The 23,610-nt window shown below is 30.0% G+C and overlaps 1 long non-coding RNA gene across 2 annotated transcripts; it reads left to right on the top strand.

The window, feature by feature from the left end:
* The first annotated feature begins 11,265 nt into the window (after window positions 1-11,265).
* Window positions 11,266-12,445, top strand: LOC129317816 (uncharacterized). Of its 2 annotated transcripts, none has more exons than XR_008595056.1 (4): window positions 11,266-11,338; window positions 11,679-11,743; window positions 12,048-12,112; window positions 12,372-12,445. It is a non-coding gene; the product is annotated as an uncharacterized LOC129317816 (long non-coding RNA). The 2 variants fall into 2 exon arrangements; XR_008595057.1 differs by having other exon boundaries at window positions 12,377-12,416.
* Window positions 12,446-23,610: the final 11,165 nt, after the last annotated feature.

Here is a 23,610-nt window from a genome sequence, read left to right as displayed (position 1 = left end):
ATATTAGATGCAAATTTATCAATAATTTAATTTAAAAAGCAATGTCCTTTATGTTAATTTACTTAGCTAAAATTGATTCTAAATAAATTATTCAAATATCTTCAATTTTATTAAAATTAATTTTAAAAAAACAGTATCCAAACAAATTGTGTTATAACATAATCGATTATAATTAAAATCTATAATTTAATTAATTATTTTCATAATTAATTATATCCAACTGAAATTCAAATGGGTACTAAATAAATTAACAATCATGTGTTAGGGAAATGACAAGTTAAATTAGGATTTTAACAAGAGTTAAAGCGCACAAATATCCATAAAATATTTTGTGAGGAGCCACTAGCATCCTTAATTAAGTCAAGTATGGTGCAATTTTATTTATCAACTCTAAAATTGGTGCAAAAATATGTAACAAAGATGTCATGTTTGTTAAGATTGTAAGTCTTACATGCTATGTCACATGTAAATAAGTTAGGGGGCAAAAATATATATTAAGTAGTAAATCAAGGTGCAATTTTGCCCATTATCCTAAAAACGATGCAAAAATCGCCAATTTGTAACAAACATACTTGTTAGCAAGCCTTGAACATGAATATACTCCTAACTTTCTTCTCTCTTCTATCCAAGTTAGTTCAAACGTCCCCTCCTAACTATAAACTATGACAAGATAAAATATTGTGCATCAAGATATGGATGGTGCTTTAACCCCTGATTCTGAATTCTAGTAAATAATACAGTTGGACCTTTTGGCCCCGATTCTCACAAAAAAATAGTGTTTAGGATTTGTGTTAGTTAAGACAAATATGAACACGTGTATTACTCATTTACATATTGGGTCAAATAAAATTTTAAATTCTTTTTTACATTCACAGTCAATATTTACTAAAACAAATCTTTGTTTTAGATTGGAGATTTTTTTCACAGTTTTTTAGGGTTTCGGGCAAAATTGCACCATAATGTAGCACATGATGGATATTTTTGCCTCTAACTCATTTATACTGGCCAAGTTAGTTTATGTTATATATAATATTTTGCATTATATAATCTAGAAGTATCATTAAATGATTATTAAACTTTTTGGTGAATCAATAGGTCACAAGTTCAAGCATCCTGGGCCGCTTAGGAGAACTTTTCCTTCAACGTCCATCAATGGAGCTCAAACAACCTATAATAACCTAATAATAATAATAATAAATAAATAAATAAAATAAAGATAAAATCTAGTGGGGTCTTTTTTTGAAACTTTCCCTAACAAGATTTGGTCCTGTGTTGTAATTTCCCAAGCTTTATATTTCATTTTTCTTCTCCTTTGTCTGTGAAAAACGCAGAACAGAGTGAGGGCTCGCATTTTTTTCTTCTGCTTTTCTTTTCTTTCCTGTTGCACTGGTTTCATCTTGGCCTTTAGCGTGCGTGTCTCCTCATTGCCGGAAAGTCGTCCGCTCCTTTCTCCTCTGCTGTTTGTCCGTTTCTGTTAAGCGGTGAAGTTGGATCTCCTCTTTGTTCTTCGCTATTGCGTGGCTGACAGGTGCATGCGTGCATGCGTGTACAGCTTTCTCATTTCTTCCTTTCAACAGCTGAAAGTTTCGTGTGTGTGTGTGTGGGATTAGCTTGAATCCTTTCTTGATTTTACTTGGTGATGTCTGTTTCTTTTCCTCCTTATTTAAGCAATAGAATCGCAGTTATTCTCCTTTCCTTGGGTGGTATCCGTGAGTTGGTGTGGCTGAAGCTAGGGTAATTTGATTGAGGTAAGTTGCTGTTGTAATTATTGTGTGAGTGTGTCAAAAGATAAATTCCCATTAACCACATGAGAGGAGAGGTCTCAGCAATTTTTGTGAAAATATTTTTGACAAAAAATAAAAAATATTTATTTAAAAGAGTTTTCCATAAAAGCCTTTATTTACCTTGTTTAAATTTAAATTCAAATAAAAAAACTTGTTTTCTTAATTACCTTGGCAGAAAACGTTAGTCTCCCCTTAACTTCAATTATCACATTTATCTATGTTAATTATCTCATTTGCAACATCCAATCTTTATGTTTTATTATTATATTCAAACGGTGGCTTTATCACTCATTTACTACCTATCATTCATTTTAATGATTAAATAAATGTATTTGTGTTGAATTTCAAAATATCAAACGGTGGCTTTATCTATACCAATCATTTCATTTGATGGTTATAAACGGATTTGCCTCAACGTCCGGAAACGTGCTTATAAATTATATATTATTACATTAAAATGGTGAAACGGTAGAATGATGGTGATTTATTTAGCAATGATGCTTCCAACGGCATTATGAATTTCATGCCTATAAAAACTAGAGTGTGTGCATGAGATCAAGGCTAAGCATTTTTTGAGTTCTTGGGCACTTTCTCTTCCTCTCAAGTGTCTTGATTCCTGAGTTTAATTTTCTCTTTAAATTATTTCTACTGTTCTGTCACCTTGTTCAATTTTACAGGAGGGTTCTGCTTAATCCTGGGGAGCTCCGACAATTATGCCGGAATTGCTCTTAAGGACAGTGTCCTTAGGCATGACTTGGAACAAATTTTACATTGCTACTGCCAACAGTTGCTAGTCATAGCAACAAGAATCACTCTCTTCTTCCCTCACCGTAGTGTTGTCATGATTTTTTTGAATTTGATGAGTTGTAACTTCGGCTGAGGCTGTGCATGATTTTAGTTGGTGATGACTTGAATGTGATTTTAGAATTGTTGGATGTTAATTAAATGGTTGGATGATTATTGTGAGCTGAATTTTGATGCACTCAAGATGTTTAAGGAAATGTTTGAAAGAAGACATTTGTAGAAATATTGTTAAATGGGTATAAATTAGCTTGGAGAAGTATGTGTGTAAGAAGTGGCTTGAGCTATTGATTGAAATTTAAACATACCAAAATAAGAAAAAGGATTATATAGGATACTTATATAGTATTTTTTAAAAATTTTAAAGGAAGCATAAGAATGGTTGATTAAGTTTATTATGATTTATGATTGAAAATGGGCCACAAGAAGTATGAAGATAAATTAAGATCTGTCAGATGATTTAACTAACTCTAGTGTACTTGGAATATAATTAGTTAGGGTATTATTTTTAATATTATTTGGATTAAATTTAAATGCCCATTAAGAACTTGAAAATTTTCTTAATAAATGATTTTAGACTTATGATTTATTTGTCATAAAATTAAAGGCATCATTAGAATTAAAGTAAATAGTTAAGAAAGGCAAACATTAGAATTATTGAAAACTTTCAGGTGAATAGGTAGCATTCTGAATTAATTTCTTGCAAAGTGTTTATAAAATTTCTTTATTTAAATTTTCATATTGTTCCTTTATAAATTGTATACATATTCATGTTAATCCTTTTTTTTTACACAATTCTTTTTACTTACCTTACTTTTATATTAATTAGTTCATTACGGAATCTGCTTTATTTTCATTAACAATCATGCTATTGCTAAGGAATATTTGGACTTGGTACATTATTAACCGGTTATTTATTCTAAGAATTTCTATGGTTTAAATTTTATAATTTATGTTCCCTCCGTTAAAAAATATAAAGCATTTTTAACCAAATCTCACTCCCCAATAAAGTATTTACTTATTTTCAAACTAACTCTATCTTTTTATATATATCCTTATTAAACACCCCACAATAAATATAAAGTCATTATCAATAGGGGCACTTTTGAAAAAAAAATAATGATTACACCTCGAAAGACTAAAAATACCTTACATTTTTGAACATTCAACTCCTCAAAAAATGTCTTACATTTTTTAACAAAAGGAGTATGATAGTAGTTAACACAGTGATTCGTGCATGGAGAAAGATTAAAAAGAAAATTTGATTGCTGAATATTATATTTTAAAAGAAATGGTTTTAAATGAATGTTTCAACTCCATGCAACCTTGATTTAATTAGGGAGATTGAGTTTAAAATGTTAGATGCTAACGGCAGTTTCGTTAACTCTTAGCGTGCTTTGGTACACCTAGCTAGCAGGGTGCATTGGAGGTACTAGCTTTGTGTACCGGCCAACACAGGTGAAATGGAGGATGCAGTTTTGTAGACATAATCTACGCTTGTTATTCGTGAGCTTTATGCTTGCGCTTGTTTTCGTGGCTTTTTATCACATTGAATATGTTATTTTTTTATCCTCATAGACTGTGTATCCACGTTTGTTAATCATTCTAATTAAATCCTATTAAAGAAAGAATTTTGAAACTATTTTCTTTAAATTCGATCTCAAAAAGTAAACTATTATTTTTTTTTACTATATGTGGATTTTATATTGAGCAATATATATATATCTCAAGATATTTAAGTATGTGTAGAAATTTAATAATTTCATTTGTACTTATGTATTCATAGTTTATATTATTTTTAATTGATTATTCTAGTAAATTTATAATTAACTCATTGATTTGCTATCCATCATTTTCCTATAACTATAAATTGAGGTGCTACTCACTAGAAAAATTTATGTTGGTCTCAGATATGAAAATTGTCCCTACACCTCCTATTGATCACTGAAGGAAATGATTGTTTTGGGACCATAGAAGCATGTGTTAGTTACTTTTAATATAAATAATTCTTTTTATTATAAGGTGTTAACTTAACGTCGCTCGCATACTGTAGTTAGGTCCTAATTTTATTTTATTATTGTGAAATCTGTTGGTATGGAGCTAAGCTCCTTTCTTGTTTGGCTGGTAGTGTAATAACCCATATTATAACAATAAAGCTAGATCAAATAATAAGATAATTTTATTATATTTTTATAAATTGTTGGAAAAAAAATATAATAACAACATGCATTGGTGGTTTAGTGAAATTTTTGTTGGTTCTTATCATTAAAGTTTTGCACTTTTGAGATTTTTATTTTTATTTTTATATTTCCTCTATTGCTTAAATTACCATTTTTGCCTCTTAAAAAAAAGATAAAAATGGCAGATATAAATCGGGCTTTCTCTTCACCTCTGTTTTTTTTCAAAATCTCCAGACTAGCCGAGAGAGAGAGAGTGAGTGCGCGAGAGCGAGCGAGCGAGCCTAGATCTTCGTGTATTTGACTTTCCTTCGTTTCTTCTACTGTTTACTGTCATCGCCGGTGATGTGGATGCGCCAGAAAAGAAATTCTCACCTCCTCTATTATTCATTGCTGTCATGGTCTGTTGGTCTGTGCAGCTACGGGTTCCTTTTTTCTTTGATTTGTGTGGCCGAAAACTCATTTCCCTTCTTGTATGTGCTGTTATGGGGTAGCGTATTAGGTTCTTCTATTCCCACGCATCACCATCATCCTTCTTGTCATTACCCTGTCTCCTGCATCGTCTCTTTGCTGTTGGTGTGTGTGAGGAATTGAGTCGCCTAAGGCTGTGGGTGATCAGGAAAAAGAAAAATTTCCTTCTTGTTTCTTCTTTATCAATGAGTCATTGTAGGTGCTGTCAGGGGTGCGTGAGCTTCTTCTTCCTTTGATTTTGTTGACTCTTTTCCTCTTCCCCTTCTCTGTCATTGCCAACTTAGGTTTGAAGCTTCAAACTTTGCTTCTTGTTAATTCCATATGTGTGCATTTTAGTAGTTGTAGTTATAAAAAGTGTCCCTCTTTGCTGGATTTATGCGTGTGGGTGAAATATGATAACCTTGAATTTTAAGTCTTCCTCTTTAATTTCATGAACTATATGAAGTTATGTGTGGTAGAAATCTAAGTGAATTGAATTCATTCAAGTATTAGCATCCTAGAATTATTAGAAAGGGATTGTTGGGATGAGATTTGCATAGAAGAGTCAGTATAAAGAAAAACAAAAAAAAAAAGAAAGAAAAAGATTCATGCTTGTTGCAACTGTTTGATAGAATGTCTGTTAGGAGGGTTTAGTTTGATTGTGCATTTCTTTTATTTTTATTAAAAATAGTGAGAAGTATGATTATTTTAGGGTGCTGTTTGGTTGAATTTAACTTGAAAATTTACAAGTAAAGATTTATTATGAAACTACTATGGGACAAATGAAATTCGTGGAATTGTATTGTTGATGATTTATAAATCATGATGTTGCTTTTATGACTTATTTTGGGATGCCATAAGAGGTTCGATTAAATGGGGGATTGTAGTATTTTCAAAATATTAGAATGATAAAAATTTAGGTGTGCATGCATGTATATACCTTGATTAAAATTTAGCTATTTGTGCCTGAGGTGAATTGGATGGATAAGTATAATATAAATAAAGTTTTGGATAGGAAAGTGTGTAGGAAAGTGCGCGCGCGCGCGCGCGCGCGCGCACACACACACACAAAGTACTATAAGGATCGAAGGACTTAAAGTATAAATTGGATTGATTTAAGAATTTCAAATTTATTATAGTTATATTTTTCTTTTGTCAATATGAAAGAAAATTTTATTAAGTTTGTTGAGAGTCCATTAAGGCCCTATTATATGTTAAGTAGGAGATTTGGAAAAGGTAAATCATTGTTGAAGTGGCAAAGAAGATTCGTTTAAAGCTATAAAGGGTGACTTTTAACATTTAAGAATACCACAGGTAAGTGAATAGCATCCTAATAATTTGTTGTCAAATTTATTTTATTGAAAATTGCTTGAGCATATTTATATACCACATCCTCTATTTATATAAACCTTTTAATTTCTTAAAAATAAATGATACAATGTTTTTTTTAATATTCCTTAATCGTTTATGATTTTAATTTTATTATTGATAATTGAACTTGGAAATGTTTTCTACGTAAATGAATTTTATAAAAATATTTGGGATTATTTTCTTCAAATGAATATTTAAATGCAATTGTTGTGTTAATTTATATGTAAGAGAAAATCATGTTGATGTTATATCAACGCATATTTGATTTGGGTTGTGGGATTGAATCAGAACGCTAGTTGCTAACGACAGTTACATTAACCCTTGATGCGCCATCGTACAACTAACTAGTAGGGTGTTTAAGAGATGCTGGCCCCGTGCGATGGCCAACGCACGTGGATCGGAGCGATGGTAATTTGTGATCATTGTATTCATGCTTGTTTTCATGGGCTTTATGCCTGTGCTTGATTCATGGCTCCTGCTGTGCTTGTTTTGTGACTCCTGCTATGCTTGTTTCTTGACTTTTAGCCACGCTTGTTAGTTACTTACTCTCGTGGACTGTATGTCTATGCTTGTTGGTTATTTACCCTCATGGACTTTGTGTCCACGCTTGTTATTCGTTCTAATAAAGTCCTGCAAAAAGAAATTTTGAAATTTCCATTATGTTTTACCAAACCTATTAAATAAGTTGGTTTTTATGAATGGATTTCTTTATAATAAACAATGCTACTTTTAATTGCTTGAAGTGAGCGTGATAGTTGGAAAGTGGAACTTTATTTTTTTGTTGTCATCCTATGAACATGCTTTCAAGTCAAGTGTTTAAATGAAATTATTTTGTGTGAGTTATGCACTTTTGCCATACTAAATGACTATTTTAGTTAAATTCTTGATTATTCCATTTATGTTTCTTTCTTTTATTTCCTTTAATATTAAACTTGGGACGTTATTCACTGAAAAATATATTTTTGACCTCAAGTAGTATAAGTTGAACTTGTATATTAAGGTGTTACTTGAGGCATTTTATCACTAAAGTGAAGTGAAAGAATTATTTCAAACAAGTTTTGCTTGATGTAAATTTGAACCCTGTATTAATTTCATGGCTTGGTCCTAACTGCTCCACATATAATGTAGGTAGGATTCTCGTCTTTCTTTAAAGATTATATATATGTTGCTAGGGAGCGAGATCTTTTTAATTGATTATTATTGTTCTTTGTCATACATTTCAGGAAGTCTTATTTACATAAAAGTTTTATTAAAAATTTTATAAGAAATTTATTGTTTTGTTTATATGAAATCAATTAAAGACAATACATTTTATATATAAAAAAAATATGCCTACAGTTTTGCATGGATGAAAATATATTTTTTCAAGGCTTAAGAGATATGGGTTTTATACACATATTCTGTGCCGATCACGCCTTAAATTTTTGGGGCGTGATAGATAGGTTTTATCATTGTAGAAATTTTGGGTGATCCTAATTACAGGAGGGATTCTATCGAAATTTCTATAAAATAGTTAAAAATTTATGAATTTTAAATTTAGATGTAAATTATATCATTATTTTGAATTAATTTTTTAGTTAATTAAGGCTTATGGAGTGTAAGTCTATTTCATATTTTATATCAGTCATACCCTCAGTATCAAGGTGTGACACAACCACTACAGCAGTGGTTCGATCGCCAGCATGACGATGTTCTTGCAACTGGTAGTCAGGCCCAGCAAGGTGGAAGTTTTTTTAAAGTAAATGAAAAACATTTTACTTATTTTCTATCAGTTATATTTTCAATTCAATCATTTGGTCTTATAGTATATTTTCAAATTCTATTAGTCTAGATATGAAATAAAACCCCTAAAAGGATCTTTTACTAAAATTCTCCCAATTTTTTTAACCTTCTCATCAATCCTCCAATTCTTACTTTCGAATGCAAAAGCTGGTATATTTTGTGTTGGCTTAATGGATTAGATTATTTAACTTCCTCCAAATGAAATTTCATGATACGCATAGTTTAACCAAATTATATTTGTCCAAATGATCTGCAAAAGTAATTTTGCATTTTCAAAATCTGAATCTAATAAATGGGTCCTTAAACAGCTTATGGTTTGTATACCAACTTTTGAATATAATAATAAAGTTCGAAATGATAACAGTGAAAGAACATTATCACAGCATGTGATCTGTCTTGGAATACACTGTACCATGGGATAGTCATGTGATGCGTTGTGGGTGGTAAAAGTGACATTAATTTTAGAGCTAAAAAACTAATTTATTGCTAATTTTTTTTTTAAGGGTGTTAGGTATTTTGTAGTCTTCTAAACAATTTTTGAATGAACAATATTGCCTCTTCATTAAATATATATTAATTTAAAAAATTTATAATTAAAGACCTTTGTAAGAAAATAAATATTGATTAAATCCCTTAAATTATAAATAAATTTTAATAAATTAATATTTTTTCTTATCCATATAAAAGAACAAAATATCATCTAAACCAATCCTTTTGGCTAACTGCTAGGTGATTATTAGATCATTGTTGTTGGCAACAACACAAATAATTAATTAAAAATATTAATTTTTTAAATGACATCTTATTAAAATATTAATACTTAAATATAGGATAATTTAAATATTATTATTATTACTTACAATTCTCCAGACTCAATTTACAAGACAACTTTTATACAAATTTCTGAATGAGTACTTATTAATTTTTGAAGAAGTCCTATAATTTATCATACCATTTTAATTTACAAATCATCTATGAATTTTAGAAAAATTAGTTGAACTATTTATATTTAAAAGAAAATTTCTAAATTTTGAATGAATATTTGTAAATAATAATATTTAAAAAAATATTTTATTAAAACAAATATAATATTTTTAATTACTTATCGATGTTTCAAGCTTTTGTGATTTGATAATCACTGGTAGGTAGTTGATTAAAATGGTTGGTTAAAATAATATTTTTTATATTTTATATAGGTAAGAAATAAAATTACTCTAATAAAATTTATTTGTAATTTAAGAGACATAATCAATATTAATTTTTTAGAAAGTCCTTTTATGTAATTTTTTTGAGTCTTTTTTAAAATTTTCTAAATCATTTCTATAATTTTTGCCTACTTGGATGATGAGAAGCCTTGTAAATTGTATTCTAACATCATAACTTATTATCACCAGCCTGTAATCCACACGTGAAGTTTTTCGTTAATGCTAACATCAAATTATATGCCTTGTGCCTTCAACGGATCTTGCCATCACTCTAACGAAAAGATAGAGTAAAGCAAATCAGTTTATAATGTTATCAGCTTCACTTCATGACTTCCATATTTTTATTGTTTATGTTTCCCAAAGAATCTGTCGCTCATGCTAGGCGTTGTCGGCACACCAAACCAGGAGGAAATAGATTATAATAGTCACTGTGCATTCTTTACAAAGAGAATTCATATTAAATAATTAGATACAGATGAAAAATGACAAATATAGAGTTTAAAAATTAGATCTATTACACAGACAATTTTCCCTTCGAGTATATAAATATGAAAACTTTAATTTACATGATAGCATATCACTGTTTATCTGGCACTTGATGAACTGGCGATCAAATTTTGTAAAACAACCCACGAATCTGTTTGGATCTCGATAATTATAATAATATTGATATTGATACTGATGCATTTCAGGTTCCAATAATGTTTTGCAGGGAAACAAGTTGAAGCTCCAATCAATGATCAGCCTCACGGCGGCACTGGCTGTCATGCCCGACGGCAACAAGAATCTATGAAAAGTTAATAAATTCGTAAGTTTTAAATTTGTAAAAGAAATGTTAATGGTCGAATAATTATCACTCTCTCTTCAGTCATAGCATAAGCATCATTTGCAGACTGTCAAACCTCTTCTCACATTTTCAAGGCGAAGGATTTCTTTTCTTTATCTTTTTATCTTTTTCTTTTCTTTTCTTTTTTTTTCGTTGGCCTGGAAAGGTCATGGTCTAGTTGAGGTTTTTTCAGAATAATAATACACTAATCCAATGTTTTTAATTTAATATAATCATTATATGAAAGTTCAAGTGATTAAAAATATCTTAGTTTTATTTTCATTCATTACTTATAAAGCACAAATGTAAAGTTTGAAAAAATGTTTTCCCCTTTTCTTGGATATTTGTCCTTTTTCAGTGATCACTTATTCTAAATGTCGTTAAGCAGAATGTTAATATTGCTTTCAACAAGCAGAGCAAAGGCCAAGAGTGTATTGAAACTGTCACATGTCAGGTAATACTTATAATAAAAATAAGTTAAACCACTTTTTTTAATTATTGTGATTGAAAGTTCATGGTGTTATCAAATCTAATTTGATATTCTGTTTGGATAATTCATGTCAAAATACATAGGTGAGGATGTCAATAGAATTGCTCTGTTTTAAAGAACAGAGTCATATGCGAAGCAAGGAAGGCAGCTAAAAAACTAGTTCGGGTCACTAGTTTATCTCGTTTCTATAATATTAATCAGAACAATTGATCAATGAACATATACATAAAGATGATAATTCTAGAAATATATATATATATATATATATATTCCGCTTTAGCCAGACAACCTGATAGTGTTCAAAAGGTGTTCCTTTGATGCTCATTTTATGTGTTGGGTAGAAAATTTGATTTATGATGTTTTTCTTATCCAGCTTTCTCAATTGTCATGTAGTTGAATTGAATTTGCTCATCAATTTCTATGTTATTTCAGCAACAATAAGGACAACAAAGGTATGATATCTAGATTTAGTATTAGATACATAGTTTTGTTTATTGAGATTAGTGACTCAATTAGCACACTTTTAATTTACCTGGAGATCTCTCTCGATTGAATAATTCCCCACCTGTAATCCTTAGATGCTTATTTTGGTATGTTAAAAGAGTGTCTTAAAATCAGTAAGATAGTGTCAGAAAATGGATGTGTATTGTTGTGTTGATGAGCTAAAATTGAGAGTTGGTAAGAAAGTAATGAACCCTCTATTAATTCATATATATATATATATATATATATCTGAAATTTGTAACTAAGAATGTTTTCTTAACAATACTCCTTTAAATATATTGTTTGCAGACTTTTACTGATATTCCTTTGTCATTGAAGATTTTGTGATACAAAGATCTTCCAGGTATTTCAAGGTAAATGAGAAAATTAATTTGGCCTCCATGAGTCTCATTGTTTAATTTATTATAATATATAAAAAATGAACCGCAATATGAAAAGCAATATTATAATATATATATATATATATATATATACTTAGATATTGTCTTAAAATCAATAAGATAGTGTGTCAGAAAATGGATGTGTGTGTTATGTTGAGCTAAAATTGAGAGTTGGTAAGAAACTAATAATGAACCTCTATAAATTCACACACACACATTGAAATTTGTAACTAAGAATGTTTTCTTAACTATTCCCCTTTAAATATATTCTCTGCAGACTTTTATTGATACACCTTTGTCCTTGAAGATTCTGCGACACAAACAACTTCCAAGTTTTTCAAGGTAAATGAGAAAATTAATTTGGTCTACATGGGTCTCATTGTTTAATTTACTAATTCCAATATGTTAAGAATCCAACCTTTGATTTTTAGCCAATATTTGGTTTTTACCACCAACACGTTATCATCTCCGTTTCAAGGCAATTTTATATAATCATTATATATGTCCTTTATATTCACAAATTACTTGTAAAGCACAAAGCTAAAATTTGACTGACAGTTTTTTCTATTCTTGGATTTTTTTTTTCCTTTTGCCTTTTAAGTGCAGAAGAGAGAGCTATTGGCTTTCAATAAGCAGAGCAACGGCCACAAGTTTCTTAAAATTGTCAAATATCAGGTGATGCTTTTAGTTAGTTAGAACTGACCACTTTTTAAATGTTATATGATTGAAGTAGAGTTTTCAAGTGTTGTTGAATTTAATCTGATATTGTGCTTTAATGAATCATGTCAAGATAGGCGATCATGGATACTAGTTGAATTGCTCTGTTTTAATTATAGTAACAAACATATCTTATCTTCATACGTTCACATGTTAGTTATGAAGCCACCAATCTTCTATTCTAACAACCAATTCTTTTGTGACTTGCAGACTAAAAAGTTAGAAAGAAGACACAGTTTATTCAAACTCACTGAAGTAGATCATTCCAATTCTAAAGAGATTTCTCAAATTTTGTTACTAGCTGCTGTGATCTATTATTTTATTAAATTCTTCTAAGATTTGATCTATGAGAGAAGCTCTTGTCGTACGCGTGCCTAAACATTTTTTCTTATGAGATTTCTTTCTAAGGATTTTGAGTCATAATAAACTTGATTGGTTTAATTAAGCTGTTGTGTGCCTAAACCAATATGATTGATTAAGATAAACAAAGAGCTTTAAATAATATGTTTCCTTTCATCACATATACATGCTTATTATCTATTCTTATTATATTATATACATAAGAAAATTCTAAATTAATTGTTAATTGGTCATAGATTTGTACTTGGAGGCCATGACTCTTCTACGATAATAGAGCACTTGGCTAGTCAAGTAATGCAATAAAGTAGTAGGTGAATAAAAGAGAAAGACGCCGTCCCAGGTTTTAATTAAAATTAAAGTCGGTGGTAAGATATTTTAATTTATTTATTTATTTTGATGCAAATCTATTATGAAAAAGAGTGGGTTTAGTGGAGAATATGCGCTCACCTTTCTAATAAGACATGGGTTCTCTCTTATGAGACCCTAAGTGGATGCTTTTGTCATTTTACTTCAGCCTAGAGCAAAATTACCAGAATGCCCTCTGGTTAAAAAAAAACAAACAAACAAAAACAGAATAAAACGCAGGGCAGGTCCTTCTAATTATTCTGTCTTCATTCCTCGAAAATTCCAGACCGGCCGAGAGAGAGAGACAGTGAGCTTAGATCTTCCCATCTTTGATTTTCCTCCATCTTCTTACTATGTCATTGCCGGTGACAGGGCTCTCAGTTTACATCACAGGGTCACCTTCCTCGTTCGCTGTTCTGTTTTCTCCACTCCGTTCCGTCGACGCTGATGTGTTGGAGTTAAAGTGTGGGAGCTGAATCATTGAAGCTGAGGCGCCGCTCATGATTCCTTCTGCTTTTTGGTGTTGTTTTGCTGCTCTTCGTTCCGCGCGTCGTGCCAGAAATTCCTCCCCTGTTCAGCCATAAAATTTGATTCCTTCTCCTCTTATCTCTATCATGTGTTTTAATGTGAGGAAGCTTCAAGCCTCTTCCCTCTTGCTCAGCATGTATGGCTTGAATGTTTAATTATTGGCAATTTAATCTTCCATGTGCTGTTGTGCTTGTACGTACGAGCGATGAAGAGAAATTTGGTTTAAATTAATATTTTAGTATTTTGTGCTTGATGAAGGTGGATAAATTCAATATTCTTCAGGTTTAAAAATTGCTTATGTTGAATGCTTGTAATTGGAAGGTTAGATTACTTTAAATATGGACTTTAGAAAAATTTAAGAAAACGAAATTTGAAAAAAAGATGTTTGATTTAAGTTTCAAAATAATTGCATGTAAAGTGTTTGACAAAGTGTTTGTTAGAAAAAATTGATCTTGATTTTTGAAAGTTCATTGAATTTTTGGTTGTATATGAAATATGTGATAGAGGATTTGAATACCAAAAGCTTTTATGAGTAAGTGAGAAATGAAATATATTTATTCAAATATTGGTGTTTGAAAATTATTAGGTAATTATTTGTGGCTAAGAGCAAATAGAGAAACTTTGAAATATAAAAATGGTGATAATTTTGGGAAATAGTTCATTTAAGGCTATGAGAAGTTTATTGAAATTCTATTATGTTTGATAGGGTGGTTAGAAGAAGAGAAAGCTTGATTGTAGTTGGAAAGAGGGAATTTTGAACTAGGTGATATATTAAGTAAGTAAATAATGATTCTTAGTAATTAAAAGTGATGCCTTTCTCTTATATTTATTTTCACTTATTTTAAACAAATTCATATATTCTACTTTTATGATTAAGTTGATTTAAAATATATAAATATCTTATTCATTATTTAAATTTATTTATGCAATTATTTTCATGGTATTTTTTTCCTAAAAGTATTATACAAGCATGGATCGGATAAATTACTGATGAGCAGATTATTTATACCTTACAAATTAAAGAACTTTTAGACTTTATGCATGCCAGAAATGGTTTATGGGACTAAATACAAAACACTGGTTGCTAATGATAATTTCGTTAACCTTTGGCACATCATGACATACCTAGCTAACAGGGTATATTAAAGGTGTTAGCCTTGTGTGTCGGCCAACACACATGGAAGAGAGGATATAATTTCATGAATATAATATACTTCTGTTATTCGTGAACTTCATGCTTGTGCTTATTTTTCATGGTTTCTAGCCACTCTGAATGTTACTCACCCTTATGGACTGTGTGGCAATGCTTGTTATTCGTTCTATTGAGATCCTTACAGGAAATGAATTTTCCAAGTTATATTTTTGCTCTTAAGAACTATATTTTTACGATTTGTTTTATACAAAAGATATATTTTTAATTTGTTGATTATGATTTTCTATTTTTTTCTTTTCTATTTTGTTACCCATTTATCAAAGATAAATTGTACTATTAGTTTATAATAATATAAATAATTAGATTAGTCATTAATTTGTTTCCTGCTTTGTATTTATGATTATCATTATTTATTTATTTGTTATTTGGGGGTATTATTTACTAGAAGAATTTTTTGTATTCAGATAGTAGAAGTGGACTTGCTCTTTAGTAGACCTCGTGAGACTCCTTGATATAAGAAGTGTTTTGTTGCTTCAATGACATTATGGATTAATGTAAATATTTAGAATTTTGTTTTTGTTCTAGAATCTCTCCATGAATCATATAGGCAGAATCTTTAGTTAAATTATTTTGATTTGCATATATGTATGTATCAGAGTAAAACTTTGAATATTGCTTGGATGTTCTTTTTGACATGTTGTAGAGATTTCAAAAAGTTTAACTTATGAAAGAGACTCTGTTGAAATTTCTATAGCAAGCTTAAATATTTTGTTCCTATCAACAATTGCTTAATATAAATGATGATTATATGATAAAATTGTAATTAATATGTTAGATGTGTTAACAGTTTAGGTTTATAGAATATGAGTTTTCTTGTACTTCAGTCGATCACACTTCAAAAGTTTGAGATGTGGCACCGTGAGGGCATTGGTAAAAGTAGGAGGGAAAGAGAAAGAAGGAAAGGAATAAGGGTGGTTTACTGAAGAATGAAAGAGAAAGTATGAACAAATTAGTGATTCAACATCGTATTCTGTGTTTGTAATAATAAAATTTTATTTTTCATTCAGGTCTCACTTTTCATTTTCTTCAAGTGTCTTGAGTCTTTCCCGCTCGTATAGATTTAACTTTTTAATTGTAATTAATATTTTTGGAGGGTTCTTCAATGTCATTTGTGAAGATTTTTTTTGGTGGCACACAACACTTAAAAAAGCTCATGGATTGATTGATAAGGTTTTAGCTTTAGTTCAACACACCATTAAAAAGCTAATGATTTCTCTATGCTTGTGAATAGCAACAATACAACCTATAATTCTTCTAATCTTCATCTCTTCTCTTTTTGCATTGCGTTTTAGTAGCCTGCCATATATTTGTAAGTGAGCCCAGTGTTGTCTTTTGTATTCATTGATGCCCTTGAAAGGTACCCCAATTAATTTAGGGAGAATGTCATATTTCATGATTCGGTAAAGAACATAATAACTATTTGGGCCCAAATAATTTTGAAGTTCTTCTACAAGTCAATAGGACTAGGATGAAAATATATTTGGAAGTGAAAATAGTTTAAAATACACTATACAAATGCAATATGTTGTTCTATTATTTACAACTAGGTATTCATATATTGACAAGAAAATGTTCAAATTTTGACAAGTAACTTTCTTTCAAGTCATCATTTACTCAAAATCCATATGTTGACTTGTAAAAATCCATATACATTTTTGTTAGTTGTAGAACCCTAACTAGTTAATTTTTTTAGGGTTACTTGAAATTTTCTTTTATAAAATGCAACTTATAACAATCAGAAATTAAATTGTTAAAATCAGTATACGTTGTTGTTAACTGCAAAACTTCTGCTTGTGAATTTTTTACAGTAACTTAGAATTTTATCTTAAAACGCAACTTAATCCAACCAAAGATCAATTTGTTAAATTAGAATGTGTTGTTGCCAACTATCTAACTCTTACTTGTTAATTTTAAGTTAACATGGAATTTTCAATAAATGATGTGAAAGAAAATTACTTGTTAAAATTTGAACATCTTATTGTTAATATATGAATACCTAGCTGTAAATTATAGTACAACATCTTGCATTTGTATCAAGGGTATTTTAGACTTTTTATATCGAAACACATTGTCACATCAATTACATGGGCTTGTAGAAAATTTAAAAAAAATATATATATATATATATATATATAGGCACTAAGTGCTACTATCTTTCTTTGTGGGAGCCTTGAAGGACATTCTCCCAAAAATCTATTCTACTTTATTGGATTATAGCTAATAAATTAAAAATTGATTGACAAATTGAGTTTTGCGTCATTAAATTAATTAATTGACTCAATATATTAAGAGACAGGTTGGCCAATGCGTGCGTATTGTGTGTATAGAGACAAAGCTTCAATAACCTTTGTTTTATAAAGCGTATATTTTTCGCTATTGTATGAGACGCACGATCGATGCTGTCAAAATTCATTGACTTTTTTTACTTGTTCATATTCGAATAGATATTTATTAGAAAAAATATATTATTTGGCCTGCAGGGGAAGCATACAGGAAGAAGTCAAGAAGAAGAAGAATGGTGCAGAGCAGTGTAGAGGTCAGGATAGACGCCAAAAGAGAAGTTTCCTCCCAAAATCTCTCCATTGTTTGGTAGAAAATTTGGGAGAACAAAATGTGATAGATCTCACATTCCATTTTTTCCTTCATTTTTCCTTCCGCCCACTTTTCTCTTCTCGGCCAAACAAAGTGAAAGTTATTTTTTGAAAGAATTATATCTAAGTCTTATTCAAGAAAATTAATTACTCTCAAATTCATTGACAATTAAACTTAAAAGAATGACAGCACTTGGGTGGGACCTTAAAGTAATGCTCCCTTATTTTTTTATCCTCTCACATTTTCTCTTCATCCAAACAGAGTATTAATGTTCAGAAATATGCACAATATTGAGGAAGCAAGGTCTTTTATATATTTTTGAAGTTGTTAAAAATGAACATTTGTGTTCCTATTGAAATTAAAATTTAAAAAATAAATTATAAATGCATAACAACGAAGTTGCAAAATTGGAACTCAAACTTCAAAATCTTGTTTGATTTATTATCATTGAAGGATCAAGAAATTTTGTCAACACACTAAAATTAGTTGATATTTAATTTGAATTAATTAATCTTCTGGGATTCAACTATCATTCTCCCAGGTATACACACACATGAATATAGATATAGATATAGATATAGATATTCATATATTTTATTTTGTACTGGGGTTTATGAATTCACAGACTCCATGAACTCGATGGATATAAACTCTCAAACGCTCATTTCGAGTTATGTGCTCGAAGGGCCAAAAATATTGAGAAACAGAAAACTCGCTCATTTCGATTATGTCGACAAAATGTTTCTAATGATAATAGATGCAGTTCATCAGTGAAGCGCCTATATTAATTTTTCTCTCAACGTGTCTTCAATAAGTATTATAAAAATGTTGATGTTTTCATGTGAGATGTCATATATCTTCATTATTCTGAAGTGGCACACTTCTTTGTTAAATATTTAAAAAGGTTATCGATTATTAATTCTAATGTTTTAAGGAAATGTTCACATGACCTCAATCTCAAAAGAGTTTTACATATTTTATCCTACAAATTATTTTGACCAGCCTGAAATCCACCGGATAAGTTGTTTTGGAAGAGATAAGGATAACTCTTTTGATGCTCGATGCTGTCCTCAATGATGCAGAAAGAGATGACGCTCACCAACCATGTAGACAAGGCCCAAACAAAAAAATTTGCAACATGATATGGAGCAACCAAACGATACTTACAATAACTCAAAATCTCATAGTATCTTATCACACGGAGAACAACACTAATTGAAATAGCTTTATAATCAAAAGAAAATTCAATAAGTCTTCTTAAAATATAAAAGGTTGAATTAGTTAAATAGACTTTTAAAAACCTAATGACGCAACCTTAGTTAATCTTGAATTTCAAATAGATAGATCTTATCTTAATTGATATATTTTATCCTTATTTAAATTTAAAACAAAATAAACTAATTTTCCTAAACTTAAATTTGAAATTAAATTAGATAAACTAATTTTCTATAGTTAAGGAGAAAAATAATAACTAATTGGACACGTGGGCCTAAATATCTTGAATTATGTTATGCCCCAAAAATTAGACGTGATCAACATGGGATATATGCACAAACATCCCTTAAGCCTTAATTAAGAAAACTTTAATATAATATTTTAATTCATTTAAAATAGGATGGGAAGTCATTATAATATTTTAATATCAACAAAATATTTCTATACCTTTTGTAAAAATTTGGGTAGAACCTCTCATGTAAATAAAATCTCCTGAAATCTTTACAATGGCAATATACAGTCTAAATCAAGAAGGCGAAACTTTGCTCCTTCATGACAAATATATAAATAGATCACTGATGTGATAACCCATAATTTTTCAGAAAAATTTAAAAGAAGTAATGATATATTTAAGAGTACTTTTGTTATTTTTGAGAGCAAATTTAGCAAGAAGAAGAGCTGTTTTAGTGAAAATTATGCAACCAATTATTTAATTGGTCTATAGTTCGGACCTACCAGGGCCATCAGTGAAAAATTTTATCCTTTTACCAAATTATCATTTTACCCTTATTAAATAAATAAATAAATAAAAGAAGGCAGACACATATGCAGGGGCATTATTCATTTTCATCCTCTGCTTCCTCATTCTGTCGATCATTCCAGTGAGGTGAGAGTGTCGGCCTTTCTCTTGAGACCTCCCCGCCCTCTTCCTGTTTTCGATCAGCTTGCTGGCATGCTTAAGAGTGTTCGCTGTAGTTCCTCGTTTCTTTCTTTTCTAGCCACTATAACAGATCAAAGCTTCCTTCCTCCTGTCATTACCGGCGTCATTTGCGAGAAGAGGAGGTCGCTGGAGAGGAGGTGCATGGATGAGCATCTTGTAGCTGCTGTTGGAGGTTGCTATCAGCCTCCTCTTTTCCTTCCTCCATCATAATTATATCTAGGAAACAAAATTTTTCCCTCCCCTGTTCTTTACCGTGTTCTTCTCCTTCCTCTTTTATGCTGTTGGTGGTTTGTGGGGGTAAGAAGCTTTGATCTCTCACTTCTTTGTTGCTACGTGATATGCTTATAGGTTGAGATTGTGAGTTTTTCCTCCATTTTCTGCAGAATCGTGAGTAGTGCAAAGTGGAAATTTGATTTCTCTTGAGTGTAAAAAAAAAATTATATACGCTGAAGGATTTAACTAGGAGAGTTGGATTATTTTAATTACTGATATTAAAAAATTTGAGAAATGAAATTTGAGGGAAAGGAAGTTTGATAATTGCTAAAAGATTCATGCTCACAAGGTGTTCGATAAAATGTCCTTTAGGAGAATTTTACTTGATTTTATATGTTTTTTTGAAACTTCATTAATTATTGTGAGAAGTATATTTAGTTAGGTGTCATTGATCCATGAATTTAACTTGTAGGTTGCAAATTAAAGAAATTTGATTATAAAGTTATATGTAAATGTTTAAATTTTTAGGGATAGTATGGTTATTGATAAATTGTTGGATAAAAGATGAAAAGTTAGAGAATTCTAAGTGTATGGTCGAAAATAATGCACCAAAAAAAATGTTTGATGCAAAGTCTAAGAGAAGTAAATAAGTTGGTATGGCTAAAGTATTATGGTGGAAATTAGTGACATGAATGATAATATTTGGACGTTGTTATTTGTAAATCTAGATTTTTTTTTCCTTTTTGCAAAGGATTTTATTTAAAAAAATTATTGAGATCTTATCTGAACTCTAGATTATTAGGAATTGCAAAGTTGAAACTTTGTAAAGTATATTATTATTTTAGAAGTCATACTTGGATGATTGAAAATGGTTAGGTAAGAGAATTAAAGGTTATATATTTCATTGAATTGGATTGGAATGTTGCACATTATATGTTTGGTAAAAATTTTTTTTATTGCTACAACTTTAAAGTTTTTATTATTAATTTTTATTGAGTGGATTCTCTTCAAAAGAGGGACTAGTTGGTTCAAAAGTAAAGATCATTAAGATCTTATTTTATTTTATAGGGTGATTATAAGAAGGGTAACTCGATTGAAGTTGTAAGAAGTGAATTTCAAACATTATTATCAAAATATTAGTAAATCTCTTTTTATCAAAATATTATTTTAGATAATTTTTATGTATCAAGATATATTTTATTATTATTGATTACTTTTATTAATTATGTTATTTTAGCTGTTAAAGACATAACGTTTAATTTTTAGATTGGTGAAGATGCTTTTATAAATTCTCGTAGTCCTTTATTTGATACAACCAACTACGAAAATTGATGGACAGTTTATGAGAGATTAGTTATGAATTTTCATATTTAAAAAGATTGATGTTTTACATGTTTCATGCAAGTTTGATACTGAGAAGAGAAATTATATTGTACCAATGATGATTTTCTCGCATGTTTGAAAGTGAATTTAAAAAGGGACTGTATATAGAACATTAGTTGCTAATAACAGTTCCGTTAGTTCTTGACGTGCCATGGTATACCTAGCTAACAGAGTGTGTATAGGAAGTGCTAGTCCCGTGCGATGGCCAACGCACGTGGAACGGAGGGATGGTTATTCGTGAGCATCGTACTCATGTTTGTTTTATGGCTCTAAGCCGCGTTTGGTTAGCATTACCCTCGTGGACTGTGTGTCCGCATTTGTTTTGTGGCTTCGGCTGTGTTTGGTTACTTACCCTCGTGGACCATGTGTCCACGTTTGTTTTTGTGGCATAAGCTGCGTTTGGTTATTTGCTTTCGTGGACTGTATGTTCACATTTGTTAATTGCTATAATAAGTCCCTATTATATGGATTTAATTATTTGGTAATTTAGATCCCATTGGTTTTAAATAGTAAATTATTTATTATTATTGATTTTGTTTATTTGCTTCCTTACAATCAAGTGATATTATTATTTAATACGAGATTTTAATGGTTCGAGATTTTATTTAAAATTTCATAGAATCGTTTATTTCAAATTTTATTAAATTTTTATAAAGATTGTTGCCTCTTTAATTTACATAATTGTTTAAATTTGAATTATGTTCTATTATTTATTATTGGGATGTTATTTACTGAAAAATTATTTTTGGTCTCAGATACCTTAGTTGACGTTGATCCTCATGCTGATCTTGAGAGCTGTTACACGGGCTGAGTGGAGAGTTGATGAAAGTCCCTGCTTTTGATGTAATAACAATTTGTGTATATTTCATTCCGAAAAATATAACTAGATGCTCAACATAGACTACAGCTAAGGTTTCTATTTAATATATATATATATATATATGCTGATTGCTGGTTAGGAGGAGTTGAGCTCTCAATTGATATAAAAATTTTTTTGGAAATTTTTGTATTGTAGAATTTTAGGGAGATTCTATTTACAGGTGAGGTTTTGCTGAAATTTTTACCAAACATCGAAGCTATGTTATAATGATTACTATTAAAATAGATCTGATTATTTTAGAAATGAAATTAACTTATGAATTGAGGCTTACGGGAACGTGTGGCATGGTTCACACCCCGTGCCGGTCACTCTCTATTTTTGGGACGTGACAACTGATAAGGATTCTAAATATAGCTAACATGGAGCACCTAATCATAAATTTCAAAATATAATATATAATTAAACATTTACATCAAACAAAAGGTGTTTTTAAATGATCTTCCAATTAATTTAGCAATGAGCCCCTCAGAGATTAGCAAAAGGTATATCATCAGCTATATTATCTGAGACCAAAAATATTTTTATTGAATAATGTTCCAATTTTTAGTTGAAAGAAATAATAAAAAGTAACATCAATAAGTTAATTATAAACTTATTAAAATAATCAATTGTGATAATATAAACGCATATTTATAAATATCAAGACCAACAACTATATACATGTGTATAAAGTATGAATATATGAATAAAGTTTGGAATAAAAAAATAAAATTCCCCTTCTCACACCGACAGGATTCGAACTATAGACCTAATAAATGGGTTATTATCACAACCTCTACTAGACCAACCCTTCTTATTAAATCTATTCCAAAATTGAGAAAATAAACACTTAAAGCAACATACCATAAATTTTAATTTTACTTAAAATTCATAGGTTGTTACAGGTTAGGCCCAATATGCTAAGAGTCCTTCTTAATTTTTCTAAAACTCCATTTGCCTTTAGGATTCCTTGATCATTTAGAACAAGCCTAATTATGAATCTAAGGCTTCTTTCGTCCTCTTGGTTTTAGATCTAATCATCCATCCTCCAATGCCCTGCAATAAATTAAAGGCACTAAATGTTGGATTCTGACTTGTCCCTTAATTCCCATCATTCCCTCCCTCCTGAAGAGTATTCATCCTTAAGTCATATGTATCAAATGAAGAAAAGCCTTAACGTTGAATTTAGCTGACATATTCCTATAACAGTTAGGAAGGTCTATCTTGTAGGCATTGTTATTGATTGATTATAGCACTTGAAAATGCCATCCCCTTTTAGATGCAACTTTGTCTTCCTTATATTTAGAGATCTTCTAGGCCTAAGATATACTTGAACCCAATCTCCATGTCTGAAGACAAATTTCCAGTGCCCTTTGTTAGCTTGCTTTTCATACTGCTCATTTCTCCCTTAAATTGAAGCTTTCACCTCAAAAAGAAGATAAGATGTAAAATATGCATTTAGACTTAAAGTAAGA

The sequence above is a fragment of the Prosopis cineraria genome, unplaced genomic scaffold, assembly GCF_029017545.1.
Source record: "Prosopis cineraria cultivar Desert tree isolate PC_DT_omini unplaced genomic scaffold, ASM2901754v1 PC8, whole genome shotgun sequence".
NCBI lineage: Eukaryota > Viridiplantae > Streptophyta > Magnoliopsida > Fabales > Fabaceae > Prosopis > Prosopis cineraria.
Note: the sequence above shows the minus strand (reverse complement) of the source record. Positions and strands in the feature narration are given on the sequence as shown.